Source organism: Sphaerodactylus townsendi, linkage group LG07 (genome assembly GCF_021028975.2).
Source record: "Sphaerodactylus townsendi isolate TG3544 linkage group LG07, MPM_Stown_v2.3, whole genome shotgun sequence".
Classification (NCBI taxonomy): Eukaryota; Metazoa; Chordata; class Lepidosauria; order Squamata; family Sphaerodactylidae; genus Sphaerodactylus; species Sphaerodactylus townsendi.
The window spans coordinates 17,471,828-17,494,779 of record NC_059431.1 but is presented as its reverse complement, the minus strand read 5'-3'; positions in this window follow the sequence as shown (position 1 = coordinate 17,494,779).

The window sequence follows — 22,952 nt, the reverse complement described above, 5'->3', positions numbered from 1 at the left end:
GGAGGGTTTACTCAGAAGCAAGCCCCATTGCCAGCAACCGAGCTTACTCCCAGGTAAAGGATTGTGCTGTAGTTCTTCGCATGAAAATCAGTGGGGTTTAACAGTGCTTAACAGGGTTACCTACACTGCTTCCCCAAAACTAGGTCTTAGGTTTAATGCTAATAACCGAGCCCAGTGGCCCAGGCCAGCCTAGATGTGGGGGGGGGGGGGCACTCTGTTTGCGCGTGCCCACAGAGAGGGCTCTGAGTGCCACCTCTGGCACCCGTGCCATAGGTTCGCCACCACTGTTCTAGGGGCATTCAGAGAGCTACCGGAGAACCTTGTGCCCAGCGGAGTGTCTCACCAAACCGATCCACTTTCTCTTTTCTTTCAAAATGCTAAAACACAAATTAAATGTAAGCATTCCCTCAGGTTGCATCAACAGTTTTACTAGGCCGCCTGGTCTCGTTTTCCCCTCAGTTGTCAGCTTTGTCACCAAAACCCTGTGGGATGGTAAACACATCTTTGTACTTTATCTTTTAACCTCCCGCCAACCTTTGTCCTTGGACTCTTAGCAACTTTTCTGGACCTAAAAGCATTACCAAGAGGTGGTGAGGGGGTGGGGGGGGGAGTGCTCATAATGATTAATCTCTTGGGGGATTGTGAATCATGAAGAGTAGACGCTTTCTCTGAGCTCGGGCTTCCCCCACTCATTAATCGAAAAGACCTATGGCAGAGCCTGGTTATGGGGTTACCAGCCAAGTGGAGCTGAGGCAAATGTGCCCCGGCCTTTGCTTTCAATCCACTTGCTAGAAAAACAGCAATGCTGTTTTTCTTTTCCCAGCCGATTATTATCTTTTTAACCCTCTCCACCACCATCACCTAAATCTGCACTTTGGGCAAAGGAACAGCTGTTGGTAATAGGGTTGTAGTTTGCAGCTATTCTATACTTTACCGTGTTCTTACTGCCTTGCTTTCTAATTTCAGTAATTCGGTTTTGACACTCCTTGGCATAGAACTTCTTGTCTTCTATTGTTTTCATCACCTTCTTTTCCAACGCTGCAATCTTCAGGCTCCGATCTATCAAATTAAGGAAGAGGAGGTACCTGAGCGTCAAACTTTCAGCACAGGTGCAGGTGTGATATTTGCTGTAAGGTGCTGCGTTTTGTGTTTTAATTTTTATAATCCGTTTGCATTTTACTGCATTTTAGTCTTGTTAAGGTCAGTGAATACAACATCCAATAAACTTCTTTTAGTAATGCTGCAATCCAGTCTGTCTGCATTGCTTATTACCCTGGCCCCATCCGCACATGCAGAATAATGCACTTTCAATCCACTTTCACAATGGTTTGAAAGTGGATTTTGCTATTCCGCACAGTAAAATCCACCTGCAAAGTGCATTGAAAGTGGATTGAAAGTGCATTACTCTGCAGGTGCGGAAGGGGCTGCATTGGGGTTTTTTTGTAAACGGCCTTGGGATCTGCTGGAATTACAGACTACAGATATCAGTACCCCTGGAGAAAACAACTGAGGGCAGGTAGACTCTATGGCATTATTCCCTCCTGACATCATGTCCTTCCCTAAACCCCGCCCTCCCCAGGATCCAATCCCAAATCACCAGGTATTTCCCAACTCAATAGCTGGCAGCCCTTCTCAACAAGAGAGGCAAAAGATAAGTAAAGTAAATAAACAAAATTATGGTTTCTCTTCTGAACTTTCCAGATATTATGGAGCTTCATCTACTGACTCCCTTCCTGGATCCATTAAAACACTTTGTCTCATTCCTAGATTTGATTAAAAAAATAAATTCTGCTCAAGTTCTTCCCTATCATACAGCGTACATATTGTGCAAATTCAGCCACTATGTAGAGCACAGGCATCAAACTCGCAGCCCTCCAAATGTTATGGACTACAGTTCCCATCATCCCCTGCCAGCATGATGCTGGCAGAGGATGATGGGAACTGTAGTCCATAACATCTGGAGGGCTGCGAGTTTGACGCCTGTGATGTAGAGATTCAACAGGGTTCAATGAATGGATGGCTTATAGGACAGGTGTCAAACTTGCGGCCCTCCAGATGTTCATGAACTACAATTCCCATCAGCCCTTCCCAGTATAGCCAATGCTCATGTTGGGAGGGACTGATGGGAATTGTAGTTCATGAACATCTGGAGGGCCGTGAGTTTGACACCCCTGGCTTATGGGAATGGATATACTATTTCTGATTCTTACTATATCTTCTGTTGGATGGGAGATTTAAAGTGATTATTTTGACTACAGAGTTATGGTTCATTAAATACTGTTTCAACATGTGGTGACCCCTCTCTTACATTTCACTTATAAACTGGCAGTCACTGAGTTTTTGTGAGACTACGGAATGTTCACAAATATTTCAGCAGTTCAGTTCTAAGGATTGATCATGTAATGCTGATGACAACCCTACCACATTCACAACTTAAGAGTTATAATGGATGGATATATCAATAAAGTTATATGGAGGAGATTTATTGCCCAATCTATATGGGAATGATCTCATTTAAGTCTGTCTCCTCTCTGCAAATTACAGAATTAAGCAAGAAGACTTCCCATTATGACCTTAAAGGTTTATTAACAAGAGTGAAATTTTTAAAGCAAAAAAGTCATCATCAAAATCAAATTTTGAAATAGCAATTAGAGAGAAAAAAAAGAAAATGTTGATTTTCAGATTTCCAAAATTAATTGGATTTCATATTTAGATGACATATTTAGATGACCATTCGCATCAGGGCCAGATGAATTCTGATCACAGGAGTTTGCTATGAAAGGATGTTATGGAGAACCTGTTGAACCATCTATGGAGCATTTATATCTATGGTAGTTTCTGAGGGGAACCAAAAATATGCACAGTGCTGGTGTGGTGGAAAGTATAAATGACAAACCATAAGAACCTACCACACTGTGGCTGCAAAAACTATGGCTGATGTTTGAACTGGCTCATGTCTGTGTCCTCCTTTGATCTGGTTCAAATAATATTGGGATGTGGATTCATGTATATGCTATCATTGCACGCAAGTGAATCATGGAATCACAGAATTGGAAGAGACCACAAAGGCCATTCAGTCCAATCCTCTGCCATGCAGGAATACACAATCAAAGCACTCTTGATAGATGGCCATCCAGTCTCTGTTTAAAAACCTGCGAAGAAGAAGAAGAAGAAGAAGAAGAAGAAGAAGAAGAAGAAGAAGAAGAAGAAGAAGAAGAAGAAGAAGAAGAAGAAGAAGAGGAGGAGGAGGAGGAGGAGGAGGAGGAGGAGGAGGAGGAGGAGTAGTTTGGATTTATATTCCCCCCTTTCTCTCCTGCAGGAGACTCAAAGGGGCTTACAATCTCCTTGCCCTTCCCCCCTCACAACAAACATCCTGTGAGGTAGGTGGGGCTGAGAGAGCTCCGAGAAGCTGTGACTAGCCCAAGGTCACCCAGCTGGCGTGTGTGGGAGTGCATAGGCTAATCTGAATTCCCCAGATAAACCTCCACAGCTCAAGTGGCAGAGCTGGGAATCAAACCTGGTTCCTCCAGATTAGAATGCACCTGCTCTTAACCACTACGCCACTGCTGCTCCAAAGAAGGAGACTCCACCACCTCCTAAACCAGCGCATTTCACTGTTAAACATTCCTTACCGTCAGGAAGTTCTTCCCAATGTTTAGGTGGAATCTCTTTTCCTGCATCTTGAATCCATGACTCCTTGTCCAAGTCTCTGGAGCAGCAGAAAACAAGCTTGGTCCATCTTCAATACAACTTCCTTTCAAGTATTTAAACATGGCTGCCATGTCACCCCTTAATCTTCACTTCTCCAGACGAAACGTACCTAGTTCCCTTAGCCGCCCCCTAAGTCACTTTTTAATGGATAACACTTTGGACTGATTAAACTAGCACATTATGGCATATCCTATGATTTTGTATCATTTGTAGCCATAGTGTGGTAGGGTCTTGTTATTTGCCATTCACAGTTTCTGGTCAGCAGTAGAAGAGCAAGTATGGAATCCAGTAGAACTTTAAAAGACCGACAAGATTTCCAGAATATCGGCATTCAAGAGTCAACGCTTCCTTTTGCTGTGTATATGATGAAGGAGCTTGAAAGCTGATATCCTGGAAATCTTGCTGGTCATTAGTGTGCTACTGGTTTCAATTCTTGCTCAATATCTGAGGGGCTCTTATGTGGCCTTTTAGACTTTGAAGCCAAACATTTGAACCTAAGCTTCCATGCTGAAGTTAGGCACGCTGTCTACTAAATATTACACAAGGCTTATGTCAGTTGTTGTTGTTGTTGTTGTTATTATTATTATTATTATTATTATTATTATTATTATTATTATTATTATTATTATTATTATTATTATTATTATTAATTATATTTATAAACCGCCCTCCCCCGAAGGGTGTGCATGGGGCATTTCTTTTCCAAACACGATGCCCGGGAAAGGGGCAGCTCATCAGAGACACACTGATGTGGTATTTGGGAGGAGAAAACGTGTGATTTGAACGATCACTAGGGAGATATGGATTCAAATCCCCATTCTGCCATTAATTATAATTATAATTATAATTATTTATTACGTTTATATACCGCCCTCCCCCAAAGGGCTCAGGGCGGTGAACATAAAATATACACGCAGAGTATAAATAAAAACAGACAATAAAATTATGACTCTGCACATTTTAAACGAAACTCCTTAAAACGCAGTGTACTAATTATACAACACAATAACACAATCGCTCATGGCGTCTCGTGACTAAATCCCCTAAGAGGTAGAGTCCATTGATGTTATAGGGGGGCAATCAGCGGCTGGTCTCCCCAAAAGCCCGGTGGAACAGCTCAGTCTTACAGGCCCTCAGAACTCGCAGGCCCTCAGAACCCGCAGGGCCCGGACAGCTGGAGGGAGAGCATTCCACCAGGCAGGGGCCAGGGCTGTAAAGGTGAGTGGGAGGCCTTGGGCCAGTTACTTTCTCATAGGCGTGCCTACCTCACAGTGTTGTTGTGAAGCTGTAACGGAGAAGGGGAACCATATATGCTACCTTGAGCTTGAGCTCCTTGGGAAAAGGGTGAAAGAATGCAATAGGTGTATCGGTATGCACATTATAACAGATGTGTAGATGTTCTTTGAGGTTGGGAAACTGAGTACATAATTTAAAGGGAGAAAAGCGTCCAAGATTTCATATGCAAAATAGCCTAAAGAATGCTAGGGGATCAGAGCACAGGTATGTGCTATTGCCCTCTAGTGGCTGGAATCAGAATCCACCAATAATACTGGCTGAGAGTTTCTCCTCTGGTTGACCTTAGGCCTTGCGATAGCAGGATATGGATCACTTTGAAGCTTGTATCTCCTTCTAGCCTTTGAATGTTCAGCAGACCGCTTTGACAGGACTGGGGAATACCCAAACAGTTATGGATCTCTTGTGAAGCTAGACTAGGTTGAAAAATGGTTGAAAAATCCGAGACCACTTCTACGAAATAGCAGTTTAAGGTAGCAAAATGTGTCTTAACTATATCACCACACAAAGTAGGTTAAGGAGGGATATTTCCTCCTTGAAAACCATTCCATGTCCATAGAAAGCTAGCATGTCAGGGACGTGGCAAAAATATTTCCTTGCACTTAGAAAATTAGCATGTCAGGGACATGGCAAAAATATTTCCTCGCACATAGAAAATTAGCATGTCAAGGACATGGCAAAAATATTTCCTTGCACTTAGAAAATTAGCATGTCAAGGACATGGCAAAATATTTCTTTGCACATAGAAAATTAGCATGTCAAGGACATGGCAAAATATTTCCTTGCACTTAGAAAATTAGCATGTCAAGGACATAGCAAAATATTTCCTTGCACTTAGAAAATTAGCATGTCAAAAACATGGCAAATATTATTTCCTTGCACATAGAAAATTAGCATGTCAAGGACATGGCAAAACAATTCCCTGAACATAGAAAATTAGCATATCAGGGAGACAGCAAACCCTATTTTTCCCACGGAGAAGCTGCTACCTGCAGTCATAAAACTCACGCATGCCTATTTACCACCTGATTTGCTGTCTTCAAAAACCAAATCTGTGATGCTGAAATAAGCAAGAAGCTAACCATAGCTTGCCACAGAAGGTTCCTTGAAGGCAACATGAGATCTTGAACAGACAGACTGCCACCTTGGTGGGGTAAAGCCCAGCCCAAACTTTCAGCATCTTACTGCTTCCCTTCATCCCTCCAAGCGATGCAGCTCCGCTTCATATATTTTTCATTCCAGCAGAGGTTCTATGGAGTCGGTTGATGACCCCTGTCACACGCCAGTGCCTTCCTGGATGTAAATGCTGGCTATTTTCCCCTCTGCCTGGCCATCAAGGTAACTGTATTTATTTCATATGTCTCAAAGAGGGCCTATTTATTTTGAACCTATAGTTAGTCTCGGGAGGTGGCTAAAAATAACAGCGACGTTCTACGGGGTGAGCAGTTTGCAAAACGGGGGAGGGGGGAAAAACCTCACTCAAGTATTCTGAGGACTGCGAGTCAGATAACATCTGTCTGAAAAGGACCGCACAGCTGTGAAAAGGGTCTTGGAAAACTGGGCCCACTGCTTCTCCCTGCGTGTATTGATTTTTTTTTTAAGGTTGGAGGGGGTCAAATGCAAATCTATGGCACAAAAGAGCAGCCATTCCTTCTTGACTCTGCGCCTTTGGACAGAGAACAAAGTCATGGAGTGGGGGGTGGGGTCAGATGAGAGGAAGAAGATGAAGGGGGGAACGATTCGGTCATATCCTGCTGATCTCCCCACACAGGATAGCGATACCATCCTCTTTGAAGAGCATTTGGCTCTCTTTTGTTCCCAATAAATGTTTACTCCGTTGTACAAATTTGCCAGAAGTTTACAATGGATCACCGTGATTCAGGGAGGGTTTGAACTGAGGACAATAGTGATGGATTGAAGAAGAGTTCCTTCCAGGGGAATGGATCTGGCCTGGGTGGTTTGCAAAACAACAGTCTTTAACTCAACTATTCGGAAAACTCTGACTCAGAGAACATCTGTCTAAAAAAACCGAGGGTCCACAACCATTTTGAGACTTCAGACATCTTTGGAGTTCTCATACAGGGCAGTGGGCACCATCATAAAATGGCAGCTGCAAGCGTTGGAGCCAGCCATCCACAACGGGTCGGGGATTAAAATGACGCCCAGCTCACACACCAAGTCTTCATTTCAGGCAGAAACTCTTTTAAAAGGACGCCTTTGAATCGGCATGGTCAACCAGAAACCCAGGTGAGCAAAACCCCTACCTCGTTGTTGGGATTTTGCAAGTGCCTGTCACAACTCAGTTATAAAAGGGTTAACTGTTTGTATGCAAACAAGTTGCTGAAGTCCCTGTTTATGACCTGATCTATTGATTAGTTATTGCTCAGTCAGATAACCATTGCTTACATGTACATCTGAAGTTATAAAGTTAACTCTGTTTCTTTGTTTGAGCAGACACAGCAGACCAGCACCAGAAGAAGAAGGAGGAGGAGGAGGAGGAGGAGGAGGAGGAGGAGGAGGAGGAGGAGGAGGAGGAGGAGGAGAAGGAGAAGGAGAAGGAGAAGGAGAAGGAGGAGGAGGAGGAGGAGGAGGAGGAGGAGGAGGAGGAGAAGGAGAAGGAGAAGGAGAAGGAGAAGGAGAAGGAGAAGGAGAAGGAGAAGAAGATAACAATAACAACAACAACAACATATATTTTATATAATAATAATTTATTATTATTATTATTATTATTATTATTATTATTATTATTATTATTATTATTATTATTATTATACAAATACACGGCAGCCAGGTATCACTGTCGGTATTGGTCTACATCACCATCAAGCCCCAGCCGCCATCATCATCATCATCATCATCATCATCATCATCATCATCATCATCATCATCATCATCATCATCATCATCATCATCATCATCATCATCATCATCATCATCATCAGGATTTATATCCCCCTTTTCTCTCTTGTAAGGAGACTCAAAAGGGGCTGACAATCTCCTTTCCCTTCCCCCTCACAACAAACACCCTGTGAGGTGGGTGGGGCCGAGAGAGCTCCAAAGAACTGTAACTAGCCCAAGGTCACCCAGCAGCCATGTGTTCAGATGCACAAGCATTAATCTAGTTCCACCAGATAGAAGCCTCCACTGACTCACATGACTGCTAAAGGAACAACATGAATCAGGTACCAAAAGGATGTAATGGCAAACATTACAGTAAGCGTTAGATGTGTAACAGGAAAGAATGGATTTCTCATTTTAGCTCCATGTAACCCTCCCTCTTATATAAAAAGCAACTGGGAATCTGTCTCTGTTGATATATATATCCAGCTCTAGTCCCACCCACTTTCTAAAGCTGGACACCAGGAAAGTGTCCACATGTTGGGGCCTCTGATCTAGAAGGACTGCATTGCCATGAAGGGGATCTGGGGACTCTATGCCCACTGCCTTCAGAACAGTCACCCCCTCTGTGGTATATGTTGGGCCCCAAGTTACCCAAGAAGCTCCTACCTTTCATTTAAATCGCCTTCCATTTGCAGCTGCTCTTCTCATTCTTTACAGACAGATCTAGAGTCGAAATGTATCTATCATGCACCCGAAGTCTCCGCTTCCCAGAGACAATCCCTGATTTCCAGTCCCTTTCCCTAGTAAATCACTGTCATGATTTTTCTTCTTGGAGAGAGGGGGGAGGGGCTTTCCCCCCTTTTACATCGTTTGTGTACATCAATGTGCATTTGTTTTCTGTCCAGCCCCTTCCCATAAATGCTCATCCAAACAGCAAATGATATTGAATGTCTGAGTGAAGTTATAATAGGCGCAACGAGATCAATTATGTAATTAAACATTTTTTTTAAAAAAACATTCTGAATGGGTTTCTTTTTTCTCAAAAGGGAGCAGAATGCAATGGTTGGTTTAATGACAAGCTCGATTTAGAAACGAAGCTGCTGCCATATAGGATGCAAGTTGCTCAAAGTGTGTCTGGCGACATCTCTCTCTTAGCTGAGCTTCTATCCCTCCTTTGTTCCAGGTATTTCAATCTGGGCATGGTCAGAGGCTGTCCTCACAGAAAAGGAACCTTGAGAACCTCCACACCAGCTTAATGAGGTCTAGCCGAACTTCTAATTTCTCCTTCCTTGCAGGTATTTAAGCCCAGGCATGGCCAGAGACTCTTCAAACAGGAGAAAAATCTGAAAGACCTCTCTGCCAGGTGAGTGAGACTTGGCTGAGTTTCGGGTCCCTCCTTTTTTGAGGTATTTAACAATACCTAAGAATAGTCAGAGGCAGATTCATGTGTTGAAGATTCACTTGGAAATGACACCAGACAACATGTATTAAGGCCAAGGTGAAGGGGCAACAGAGCTAAGGGGGCAGGGTTGGACCCCCCCACACACACACTGTTCTCTCAGATCCCCCCCCACACACACACACGGCCTTTCCACACAACACAAATAAAACATTTTCAGGCATTCTATTTCTAGCCTGAAAATATTGTATATCCATGCTATTCCCTAGTGATGCTTTCTGTGAAAATGCCTGCAAGATGTTTTCACTTGCTGTGAGATTTCTTTAAAATGTTTCCAGCTACTCTCCACAGTTCTGCACTTCCTCATTGGTGCCATTTTATGAGCTTGTGCTGGCTGTCTTCCGCTGTCTTCCAACCAGGTTTTTTTTTAATTTGTGGGGGTTGTCACTATGTAGCTACACAGACATGACTCCTAGAGAATCACAGCAGAAGGCTTTGAAGCTTTGTAGCTACCAATTTAAAAAGTTAAAAAAAATATGGAACAATCACAAAATGGAAGCATTTTTGAGGGGATGAATTCAGACCAGAGGTCTGCAACCTGTGGCTCTCCAGATGTTCATGGACTACAATTCCCATCAGCCCCTGCCAGGATGGCCAATACCTTAGAGCAGGGGTCTCTACCTGTGACCCTGCAGATGTTCATGGGCTATGATTCCCATCAGCTCTGCCAATTGGCCATGCTGGCAGGGGCTGATGGGATTTGTAGTCCACGAACATCTGCAGAGACACAGGTTGCAGACCCCTGATTCAGACAAACACAGGGTTTTGAAAATGTTTGGAAATATTTGCAAAATGTTTTCAGGAGTGTGTGTGTGTGTGTGTGTGTGTGTGTGTGTGTGTGTGTGTGTGTGTGTGTGTGTGTGTGTGTGTGTGTGTGTGTGTGTGTGTGTGTGTGTGTGTGTGTGTGGAGAGGGAGAGGGAGAGAGAGAGAGAGAGAGAGAGAGAGAGAGAGAGAGAACGCTCAAGTGGCCAGAAGCAAAACTCCAGCACCTTGGACAGATCAATGAGCTGGATGACTTATTCTGAAGCGTCTTGGAGTTGTCGACTCTGCCAGACTCCCTCCTCTGCCTACCAGCCAGCAATGTGCCTTAATTGGAGTGCCCTCGAATACATGGAGTAGCTGTTGATCCATCAGAGTCAGTATGGATGGTAACAGCTCCAGAGAGGTCAAGGTCTTTCACATCACCTGTTACCTGGTCCTTGTAGCTGAAGATTTCAGGTATGAACCAGGGACTTTCTGCATTTAAAGCAAATTGTCTCCTACTAAGTCACAATCCCTCCCCGATGGTTTACAGCCTTCTTCTACTCAGGCATCATTCCAAGATCTTTTGCTGGGTATTAAATTTCTGTCAGCAAGCAGAGCCTAGATATTCAGTGGCCTTAGATGTTGTGGGTGACAGTGTTTTGAGTGGAACGTCTGCTGTAGACCTACTGAGACAGTAGACCTACTGAGACAGTATGGTGTAGTGGTTAGCTTGTTCCCCACTTAACTTGGTGACCTTGGACTAGTTATTTTCTCACAGATTAATCTACCTCATAGAGTTTACAGTGAGGATACAACAAAAGAGCATGGAGAAATATGAATGCTACCCAGAGCTCTCTGGAGGAAGGGGGGGATAAAAAATTAGAATTGATCATAGATATCTTTTGGTGCTGGCACATGTCAATGAGGTCATCAGCACGTGCCAGAAGTCAAAGCCCTTTATAGAGGCTGCAGTTTTCAGGGCACGATCAGATCACCGTTACTGTGTTATCAAAAGGTGTGCTGATCTCTGCCAAGACCTCTTCTTCAGTGAAATTACTGGCCAATGTCAGTAAAGCTCCTACGCATATCTGTTGAGCCCTCCCATGTTGGCATAGTGAGGAGCAGTGGTTAGAGTGTCAATCTACAATCTGGGAGAAACCAGATTCAAATCCCCATTCCATCATGGAAGATTGCTGGGTGACCTTGGGTGAGCCACACACCTTCTGCCTGACCCACCTCACAGACATGTTGTAAGCATCCAATGGAAGAGCAGAGAATGATTTAAGCTCACTGGGGAGAGAGGCAAGGTCTCAATGAACCAAATGAACTGGGAGCCAGCAGGGTATAGTGGTTAAGAATGGTGGACTCTAATCTGAAGAACCAGGTTTGATGATTTCCCACTCCTTCACATGAGCGGCAGACACTTATCAGGTGAATGGGATCTGTTTCCCTGCTCCTCCACATGAAGGCTGCTGGGTTAGCTAGTTCTCTAGTAATCTGAGCTTGGGTTAGTTGCAGGTCCCTTTGGTCCCTTCCGCACACACAAAATAATGCATTTTCAAACCACTTTCACAACTGTTTGCAAGTGGATTTTGCCATTCTGCACAGCTTCAAAGAGCACTGAAAGCAGTTTGAAAGTGCATTATTCTGCATGTGCGGAATGAGCCTTTGAATTCTCTCAACCCCACCTATGTCTGTTGAGGGAAGGGGAAGGGGAGGCGTCTGTAAAGTGTTTTGAGGCTCCTTATAGGAGAGAAAAGCAGGGTATAAAAACCAACTCTCCTCCCCCTCCCCCTCCCCCTCCCATTCAAGGTGGCGCTTATAAGCCACCTTGAATGTCCTCACAGGATAAAAAGGTGGGATATAAATCCAAGCTCTTCTTCTTCCTTTGAGTTTCCCATCCGGGTACCAGTCAGGACCGCCCTTGCTTAGCCTCCGAGATCTGGTGAGGGTAATTCAGGTCCAAGCATGAAAATCTACGGCAGATAGGAAATGCTCTTTCCTGGATCCTTTGCTCGTTAGCCACCTCTTTGTATAAGAGACTCAGCCCTAGTATTTCCTTAGCCAGTGAAATCCCCAGCTCTCTGAACCTCGGAGCATGTCAGCATAGGATTAAAATGTTTCATCCCCCCCATCACCTGCCCCTGCCTTAATTAGTACCCATTATCCGGTCCACAAGAGAGGAGCGAGACAAGTAAATTGGTTGCACAACAAGACAAACACACAATCGAGCCGCGTTACATGGAAAGCTCCAGTGATCAAGAAAAAGTGCCCGGGTTAAAGAAGGTAATGCATACGACCGGTGTGCTATAGACAGTTAGCAAAGTGATGTTAATTTTCTGGCACTAATGGTCTCGATGCGTCAATTTCCAGCAGTGGATGCATTGCTGGGGATCTCCAACAGCAGGCTGCTTAATAAACCTGGTCAGTGAAGGCGAGCTCCTCGACAGAGGAAGCGAGAGACACAAACAGAGAGAGGAAAGATGGTGATATGATGGAGACCTCTCTTGGGAGCACTCCTATGTTTTGAGCCTCTGATAATGCTTTGCCTCAAATAAGTTACATCAGCATAGTAGTAGTAGTAGTAGTAGTAGTAGTAGTAGTAGTAGTAGTAGTAGTAGTAGTAGTAGTAGTATGTATGTATGTATGTATGTATGTATGTATGTATGTATGTATGTATGTATGTATGTATGTATGTATGTATTTAGAGTTTTTTATACCGCCGTACCCCCAAAGGGCTCTGGGCGGTGAACAACCTAATGATACCACATACAATTAAAACCCATTTTAAATAAACAACAGCGGTCAGCATATAAAAAACAGTGTCAGCAATAAATCCTCAATAAGACCCTCCCAGAGGGGGGAGGGGTCCCATAGATGGTAAAGGGACCCCAACCATAGGAGGCTAAAGTAGGGGAGGGGGGATAGGGGGGCGGGGGGCGGGGGCACATCAGCGGCTGGATTTATGTATGTATGTGTGTGTGTGTGTGTGTGTGTGTGTGTGTGTGTATGTGTGTGTGTGTGTAAGTGTGTGTGTGTGCGTGTGTGTGTGTGTGTATGTATGTATGTATGTATGTATGTATGTATGTATGTATGTATGTATGTATGTATGTATGTATGTATGTATTGGTTTTATATACCGCCCTCCCCCTGAAGGGCTCTGGGTGGTGCACAACATAAAATACAATAATATATCAGATAGAGCACATAAACAAAATACAAAATACAACTATATATATAATATAGGCTCCATTAACCTTAAATACTAAAAACCCATTAAGATACATTTCAATATACAGTAGTTATCGGTGTCCAACATTAAAACCCTCACAAGAGAGGGGGGGAATGGTGGGTCCCATTGATGTTAAAGGGACCACAAGATTTAAGGAGGAGAACAGAAGGAGGGGACGCACCAATCAGCGGCCGGCCTCCCCAAAGACCCGGTGGAACAACTCGGTCTTACAGGCCCTGCGGAACTCGCCAAGATCCCACAGGGCCTGGACAGCTGGAGGGCAAGTGTTCCACAAGGCAGGGGCCAGGGCCGTAAAGGCCCTGGCCCGAGTGAAGGCCAGCCACATCATCAAGGAGCTGGGGACCACCAGCAGATTTATACCCCACTTTTTTCAACCATAAGGAGTCTCAAAGAGGCTTACAAAACTCTTTCTCTCCCCACAACAGACACCTTGAGAGGCAGGTGGGGCTGAGAGAGTTCTGAGAGGACTGTGACTGGCCCAAGGTTGCCCAGCAGGCCTCACGTGGAGAAGCGGGCAAAATAACCTGGTTTATCAGATTAGAGTCCCCTACTCTTAACTACTACGCCACGCTGGCTATCAGGAGACTGCAGGAGGGTGTGGCTAAAATGACTAAACTGAGGCTACCGTACTTTGGTCCACCAGTGAAGACAATGTTAGGAATAGCCGAAGGCGGCAGGAAAAGAGGAAGACCCGAGGTGAAATGGAGTGACTCCGTCAAGGAAGCCACAGTCCTCAGTTTGTTGAAAGTGCCATAAAATCATAGCCAATTTATGGCCACCCTATAGGCCTCTCAAAGCAAGAGACATTCAGAGGTGGGTTGCCATTGCGTGCCTCTGTGTGCGACCCCTGGACTTCCTTGGAGTCTCCCATCCAAGTACAAACCAGGCCTGACCCTGCTGAGATCTGAGAAATTGGTTAACCTGAGCCCTTTGGGGGGTAGGGCAGGGTATAAATAAATAAATAAATAAAGCTTTGCAGGCCATCAGTACAGTCCCGCAGGACTCAGATTCTTGGACCTTCTCAGTCCCCATAGACAGGAGTGGATCAGCTCATTCTCTCACAGGATCCACCTCAAAGACAGAGCTAAGAATCCCAGACAAGCAACTTCATTTGCCGCAGAGCTATCTGTGCCCACACAGCACAAAAGAGACACTCTGTTCCCCGGTCTTGGGTGTGAGTGTGCGCTGCCAGCTCAGTTGCAGAGGGGAAATTTCAAGCCGTGCTCTTCTTCTTTTGCTGCAGAGACAGCACAATCTCTGGCACTGCGCAGAGAGCAAAATAGCTCAGGGTAGAATCCAAGATGCTGCATTGTGCTTATCAGCCATCTCATCTTTCTCAGGCCTGCCAACCTATTAGGGGGTCACGATTCAAGATCCTTAATATTATGGTTCTGGGTCCTTTGATTCGTGTTTTGATTCTCTGGGGGAACCGTTATCTCCTTGGCAGCATTTTAAAAATCATAATGGGTTTTTAATGCCCCAGACTTCCAGTTGCATAAAGAGTAGTGATTTTGGAAAATTCCTCCTTCTCATGCCAGCCCTCTGACTCCCTCCCCCAAACTATTTCTGGGGTCCTCTCTCCCTTGGGAATAGCATTTGGGAGTCATTTCTTGATACAATGGAAGGGCTGGCGCAAAGAAATTGCACCTCTGTGGACAGAAATCCTTTCATCCGTGGAACCTGTACGGCCTAGTCCTATATGTTGGCAACTAAGAAAGCTATGAACTTGTGATAACCTAAGCTTATCTGGGGGCAAATGCTTTCTATTGAGAAAGCAGAGCTCAGAGGTGGGATCCAGCAGGTTCTCACAGGTTCCCGAGAGTAGGCGACTAATTATTTGTGTGTGCCGAGAGGGGGTTACTAATTGGTGATTTTGCCATGTGATTTTTGCCTTAGTTACGCCCCTCCTCTCAGCAGTAGCGCGCAGAACTTGAAGCAGTCTAGCAGGAGGTGCACCGGCACAGGAGGTGCGTCCTTGCCACAGCCCCGCCCAGGAATGCCCCACCCCCGGAATGCCCAACCACGCCCCCGTCACGCCCCACCCTGCCCCATTGGCGCTACACCACAGTTTGAATCCCACCACCATGGGAACCTGATACTAAAATTTTTGGATCCCACCACTGGCAGAGCTGCATCTAGTGGGGACAAGCGGGGCAGCTTCCCCGGGGGGTGGGCAGAGGAGGGGTGGCAGCAGCAAGAAAACAAGGCAGGTGGTTCCTCGGGAGGGGGGCCCTATGAAAGGCTCGTGGCCTTTCAATCTTGGTCAGTGCTCTCCTTTCTGAGCCCCAGCTCACTGCTGGCAGCAGCCATCTTACTTCACAGAAGCAGTGCCCAGCCTCTCTAGGCCTCGGCCTCACCAGGATCGGGGACAGAGGAGGTGAAACTGAACCAGGAGCAGCCTTTCTGGCACCCTCAGCACGGAGGTGGGATCCAGCAGGTTCTCACAGGTTCCCGAGAGTAGGCGACTAATTTTTTGTGTGTGCCGAGAGGGGTTACTAATTGGTGATTTTGCCACGTGATTTTTGCCTTAGTTACGCCCCTCCTCTCAGCAGTAGCGCGCAGAACTTGAAGCAGTCTAGCAGGAAGTGCACCGGCATGCGTGCATTCATTTCCTGCCCAAGGACCGGTGCAGCAGCTGCGTCCTTGCCACAGCCCCGCCCAGGAATGCCCTGCCCCGAAATGCCCGGCCACGCCCCCGTCATGCCCCGCCCAGCCCCATTGGCGCAATGCCACAATTTGAATCCCACCACTGCCTCAGCATACCCTGACTGAGCACCTGCCCTTTTCCTTTGGGAGGGGGTTGTCTTCCTGCTATTGAGGACAGGGGTTCCATGCTGTCTTCTCTGCAACGCCCCCTCCCCGGGGGAAGTGAGCCCCTTGTGTGAATGGTCCCAGAGAAAACTGCAGCAGGAGGACCCGGGGTAGGTATGCCATCAAAATACCATTTGATGGTGAGTTCCTGCGTTGCAGAGGGTTGGACTTGATGACCCTCGGGGTCTCTTCCAACTCTATTTCTATGATTCTGACCGAACTGGGGGAAAAATACAAGTATTCATAGGTGGCTTTCCAGAACATGTCTCTACCCTCCAAAACTTGCCTTCTGCTACCTTGAAATTGTAAAAGGAACATATTCTGAACTAAAACGGGGATGGCTTCATGATTGCAACGCTGGAGAAAAAGAAAGGCACGTGCTCAAAATGGCAAGAGTCATCTAAAAACAGCCCTGCTTCGGGAGGTGAAGCCGGAGCATTCTCTTAAGAGAGGGTGGTAAAGTGATGCAGCTCTTTAGGGCAGCAGCGGGGCGGGGGGGTGGGGGGGTGGAGGTGGAAAGAGAGAGGCTCTTTCGCAACCATTAACTAACCTCAGTATCCAAAATTAGCTTTTTCGTGAGCTCGGAAGAGATTTTCCTTCCATTTTCAAGGAGGGCCTGAAAGCCACAAGATTGGACCGGCCCCTGCGGATCATGTTTCCCAAAGCGTAGCAGAGTGCTTGGATCTGTACTTGAGGTTCACTGCAGCAACCGTGAGGACAGCCGGGCTTTCATTCCATTCCGTTTAAATGATGCCACTTGATTTTGTGGAGGAGCTGAGCTTCACCCCTGCCTCAAAAACAGGGCATAAAATACTAAAGGGGGGGCAGTTAAGTTCTACGTGGACTTTAAAACTTTAAGAGGAGCCTCGGCAGATCACAGCAAATAGTCCTGGTAGGGCATAAGAACATAAGAACATAAGAACGAGCCAGCTGGATCAGACCAGAGTCCATCTAGTCCAGCACTCTGCTACTCGCAGTGGCCCACCAGATGCCTTTGGGACCTCACCTGCAGGACATGAAAGCAATGGCCTTCTGCGGCTGCTGCTCCTCAGCACCTAGAAACAGGGCAGTGTCCTGTTTCTCACAGTAGTTGACCAGACCCCCAGGAAGCTACTGCTAGGAGACTGTACTGAGCCATCTGAAGCACCATTATAGCCTTTTTAGCCCGCTGATTTTATTGAAGTGTGAGTATCAGTGTGGTGTTGTGATTACAGTGTCAGATTCGAATCCCCCCTTTGCCATGGAAGGCTTGCAGGATGACCTTGGCCCAATCATACCCTCTCAGCATAATCATAGAATCATAGAGACCTCAAGGGCCATCAAGTCCAACCCCCTGCAACGCAGGAACACACAATCAAAGCACTCCTGACAGATGGCCATCCAGCCTCTCTTTAAAAACATCCAAAGAAGGAGACTCCACCACACTCTGAGGTAGTGCATTCCACTGTCCAACAGCCCTTACCGTCAGGAGGTTTGTAATCTACCTCACAGGGTGGTTGTGAGAATGAAATGGAAGAGAGGTGAACGGCATACATTGTTTTGGGTTCCCCTTTGCGGAGAAAGGTGGAGTATAAATTGTAAATAAATATCATACATCAATAATAAAGCAAGAATAATAAATAGTGAAAAAGTATAGATAAGGATTGGGGTTAATTTGAGGCCTCCTAGGTAGGTCAAGATAGAGGTGCAAACCCAAGGTTTACTGAATCATAGTTCAGTTTCTTCGCCGCCAAGAAAGCCTGGGTAGTGTAGTAGTTAAGAGCAGATGGACTCTAATCTGGAGAACTGGGTTTGAGCCCCTGCTCCTCCACATGAACGGCAGATTGGAGAACCAGGTTTGTGTCCCCACTCCTACACATGAAGCCTGCTTGGTGACCTTAGGCTAGTCCCAGTTCTCTCAGGACTCTCTCAGCCCCACCCACCTCACAGGCTGTCTGTTAGGAGGAAAGGCAGGGAGGGGGTTTGTAAGCCCCTTTGAGCCCCTTACAGGTGGAGTATAAATCCAAACTCTTCTTCCTTAGCGTATATAACAGAAGTGTTGTCCGTGGTGGCCCATTCAAACATGCAGAAGAACCTTTGGCTATTGCAATATTTAAGGACAGATCTGCATGCTGGGAGCCAACCTTGAGGGAGTGGTTTAAAAAGGAACAACAATGTAAAAACAAAAAGGCCTATCTATGAATATGTGACAAAGGGAGCTTTGAGAAGAAGAGGAAGAAGAGTTTGGATTTATATCCCCCCTTTCTCTCCTGTAGGAGACTCCAAGGGGCTTACAATCTCCTTGCCCTTCCCCCCTCACAACAGACACCCTGTGAGGTGGGGGGGGGGCTGAGAGAGCTCCGAGAAGCTGTGACTAGCCCAAGGTCACCCAGCTGGCGTGTGTGGGAGTGTACAGGCTAATCTGAATTCCCCAGATAAGCCTCCACAGCTCAGGCGGCAGAGCTGGGAATCAAACCCGGTTCCTCCAGATTAGATCCACGAGCTCTTAACCTCCTACGCCACTGCTGCTCCTTTGAGGAGTTTGGATTTATGCCCCGCTTTTCTCAACCGTCAGAAGTCTCAAAGCAGCTTACAAACTCCCTCCCTTTCTTTCCCCTTAACAGGCAACTTGTGAGGCTGGTGGGGCTGAGAGAGTTCTGAGAGGACTGACTGTGATTAGCCCAGGGTTGCCCAGTAGGAATTTTGGAACAGAGAATCATATGTGGTTCACCAGATAAGAGTTCACCCGATCTTAACCACTCCAGCATGCTGGGGCTATTGAACTTGCGTGCTGCTTTACCGACCTGATAGGAGAGTATCTTTCCATTGTGGGACCGCTCGGCATTATTCAGACACACAACAACTCAGTCACAAGTAATGGCAGGAAGAACAATGGCATGCAGTACAATATCCAACTATTTGGAGAAGAAAGCTGCTCCCCCCCCTTTAAAAAAAAATCCTGTGGCTTTCAGTGCAGGAAACAGGACCCCCTAAGGGACGCAAGCAGAGCACAATCAATGCGGCCTCAGAAAGGCACTGCCACAATTGTACAAATCACAGCAATCAAATGTTCCGACGTGGAGGTATGGGCTGAATCACAAGTTCACTGGACAGCATGGAGCCGCCGTAGATCTCCACTATTTATGTCTGAGGTCCCCTTCCTGCTGAAGCAAGAGCCGCTCTGCACATCACAAAATTGACATCAGTGATGTTTCTGGGCCATTATTGATACGAAATGTGCTGTTTTGTATAGATGGGGGCAGGGGGAGAACAGATTCAGTGGGTTTGGTAGGGTCATTTTTAAGAAGAAGGGTTTGGATTTAAACCTGTAAGGAGAGTCAAGGTGGTTTACAAGCTCCTTTCCCTTCCTCTCTCCACAACAGACACCTTGTGAGGTAGGTTGGGCCGAGAGAGTTCCGAAGAACTGTGACTTGCCCAAGGTCACCCAGCTGGCATGTGTTGGAGAACTGGAAACGCATCTGGTTCACCAGATAAACCTCTGCCACTCAGGTGGAGGAGTGGGGAATCAAACCCGGTTCTCCAGATTAGAATCCACCTGCCCTTAACCACTACACCACGCTGGCTCTCGCCTTCAATGGAAGTTTTGCAGTAGCCACTATCCAAATCAATGATAATTCGGTCGTAGGAAAATCTTGACCGTGGGAACTCTGCATTTTCTCCAACTCTGCTCACTGCTGGCATAGCTCACCTATCAAAAGTCAAAACTTTGGGGAGGAAGAATAGATGGCCGAAGGTGGTGATGGCAGCGGCAGGGATAACACCTTGCTACAGGTGTGCTTTGAGTCGAGCAGGACCAGGCTGTCCGGTATGGTCTGCAGCCTGAAAAAGTTCACAGAGCACTTCACTACAAAAAGGTTCTAAAGAGTAAAACACTCTAATTGATCCTCATGAAATTTGAACTTGCTCCCAGCAGCACAACAACTGGCATTATGGCAACCCCCATGGAGCTACTGCTCAGGATGTCTTTGAAATCTCTTTAGAGACCATTCAGGACCAGCTGCTGGAAGAACTGGGTGGCAACTAAGCAAGTTGCACTTGGAAACAAGGGGGAAAGCAAGCAATGTATGGCCCCTTCCACACAGGCAGAATAATGCACTTTCAATCCACTTTCAAGGCCCTTTGCAGCCGTGTGGAATAGCAAAATCCACTTGCAAACAATTGTGAAAGTGGATTGAAGGTGCATTATTCTGCATGTGCGGAAGGGGCCATGTGCATTCCACACAACACAGTGCGTAGGAGGTTAAGAGCTCGTGTATCTAATCTGGAGGAACTGGGTTTGATTCCCAGCTCTGCCGCCTGAGCTGTGGAGGCTTATCTGGGGAATTCAGATTAGCCTGTTCACTCCCACACATGCCAGCTGGGTGACCTTGGGCTAGTCACAGCTTCTCGGAGCTCTCCCAGCCCCACCTACCTCACAGGGTGTTTGTTTTCCAGTCGATTTTGATTTTGAATACCTTTAATGGCATATAAATAGTTTAAGATTAACATTGCAAGATAATAACAGCCTGTTTGTTGTGAGGGGGGAAGGGCAAGGAGATGGTAAGCCCCTTTGAGTCTCCTGCTGGAGAGAAAGGGGGGACATAACTCCAAACTCCAAACTCCTCCTCCTCCTCCTCCTCCTCTTCCTCTTCCTCTTCCTCCTCTTCTTCTTCTTCCACATCCCATGCTATACTCCTTTCATGGTACTTTCTGACAAATTTATCAGTATGTGATTTTTGTCCGAACACAGTATAGTAAACACAGTAGCATGCTTTTGTAAATTCTGCCACTTTTCATGTACCCAGTTCAGGGCACTGACGTTTGAATAATAAATGCTTTTTTTTAAAAAAAAAGTCAAAACTTTTGTAGACGTTCATGGTTTTAAAAGCCTCTGGGCTCCATTTAGATATACCTGCCATGCGAGAAGCAAAACGTACGGCAGAGATTTTCTATACACCACCTGGAAAGTCACATTTAATAACGGAGGAGCCAATTTACGGCTTGGGCACCTCTTGGTGTATCCATTCCCATTAGCTGAGATCTCGTATACCATAAAAGCAAAATGGAAGGCACAAACTCAGTTAAAGCTAAACACATTACTATGCTGTTTTGTTCCCTGGACAGATATATCAGTGATGGGAGGAGGGAGGGGAGAAGAGAGAAGCGGTGTCCTAGGTTGGCTTATCTTCCTCTTCAGAACTCTGGCATTAAACCCAGTCTTGGAATGTATTGTGGGAAGCCAGACATTTCTCTAGGCCACAAACTCCGACATCTCACATGCGATCCCAAGATGATGCTTTTTGTGGTTATCCGTAGCAGGGATCTGGCATCGCTTGAGAGGTTCTTGTTAAAGAAAAAATCATAATAGATGTCTTTCCCAGTCAATTAACTGTAACTGGAGGCATTGGAAAAGAAAATGGACTTCCATTTATAGAGACAGGATGGCCAAAGAGCACCATTTGATAACAAAAACCGTGACTGGAGTCCATTTGGGTAGCCGGAGAGAGCCGTTTATTCTGTTTATTGATCAACTATTTTTTTTAATGCAGCTAATTAAGACGCATTACTCACACCTCGCACTTAACTCTAAAAATACTCCATTTTATAAAATAGTTCCAAGCACATTACGACACTGAGCAAAACAAGCCAAGATAAGGGGAGGCGGCGAAACACGCTAATCCAAAATGAAAAGCACGCATTGCAAAGAGTGTCACAATGCAAAGAGGCGGATTGGGGGGGGGGGGCAGTAATATTTCTTCCCCACATACCATTTCCCAGCTGGAAACCCACAAAAAAATGTGAGGAGAAATGTGTGAAATGTAGAAAACCCAACAGGAACACTTTTCCTTTGCAAGCTGGCAACACTCCAAAGGGGTTTATTACTTGTAACAGGGATAAGCTCTAGAGCAAGCACTAAAAAAAACTTTTATTGGTTGCAGGGAGGAGAGAGGCTAAGGTCTGGTCCACACATTCTCATCTATCATTCGATGACTTCCATGTGTCAGTGAGAGCCAGCATGGTGTAGTGGTTAAGAGCAGGTGCACCCTAATCTGGAGAACTGGGTTTGATTCCCTGCTCTGCCACCTGAGCTGCGGAGGCTTATCTGGGGAACTAGATTAGCCTGTGCACTCCAACACATGCCAGCTGGATATAAATCCAAACTCTTCTTCTTCTTTAACTGGAGATGTTGGGGTGTGAACCTGGGACCTTCGGCATACAAAGCCGATGCTTTACCATTGAGCCACAGCCTCTCCTGACATGTTCCCTGCACATGGAAAACAAACATGCCAAGGTTACACTGTGCCACATTTCCCTGATTTGTTATGTTTCTATGCCCAAGGAGCTTTTTTAAAAACAAAACATAGAGGACATTTAATCATAGAGGACACTTTGCAATCATACAGCCATACAAAAGCGGTCGCTTAAGATGTTTCTGAATGTTCCCTTCTCCTTGCGGTGCCTTTGTCTTATGTCCAGTGCGTGCCTGCTCACAATCACTTCCGCATGTAATTTTTTGCAGGTCTGAGCAGCCCTTGTAAACTGAATTGTCTTTTTTTTTTTTTTATAAAAAATGAATCACGTCGAGAGACAACAAAACAGTGGTCGAAGGAGGGGAGAATAATCCCCCACCAGGTTTGATAACTCTTGGGCTGCCTGGAATTCCTCCCACTGTAAACAACCTTTTGCAACCAGCCTGTTTCCAACCTTTTAAAAATCTATCTCGGAGACTCATTATTATGCAGGGCAATTTTTCATTCATCTCGAATCTACAGCCAGCATTTTAATGTATGAAGCTTCCTCGCCGCCGCTCTTCCCCCCTGAAGAAAAATCGCTTAATTTCTCCAGCTGATAGATTTTCC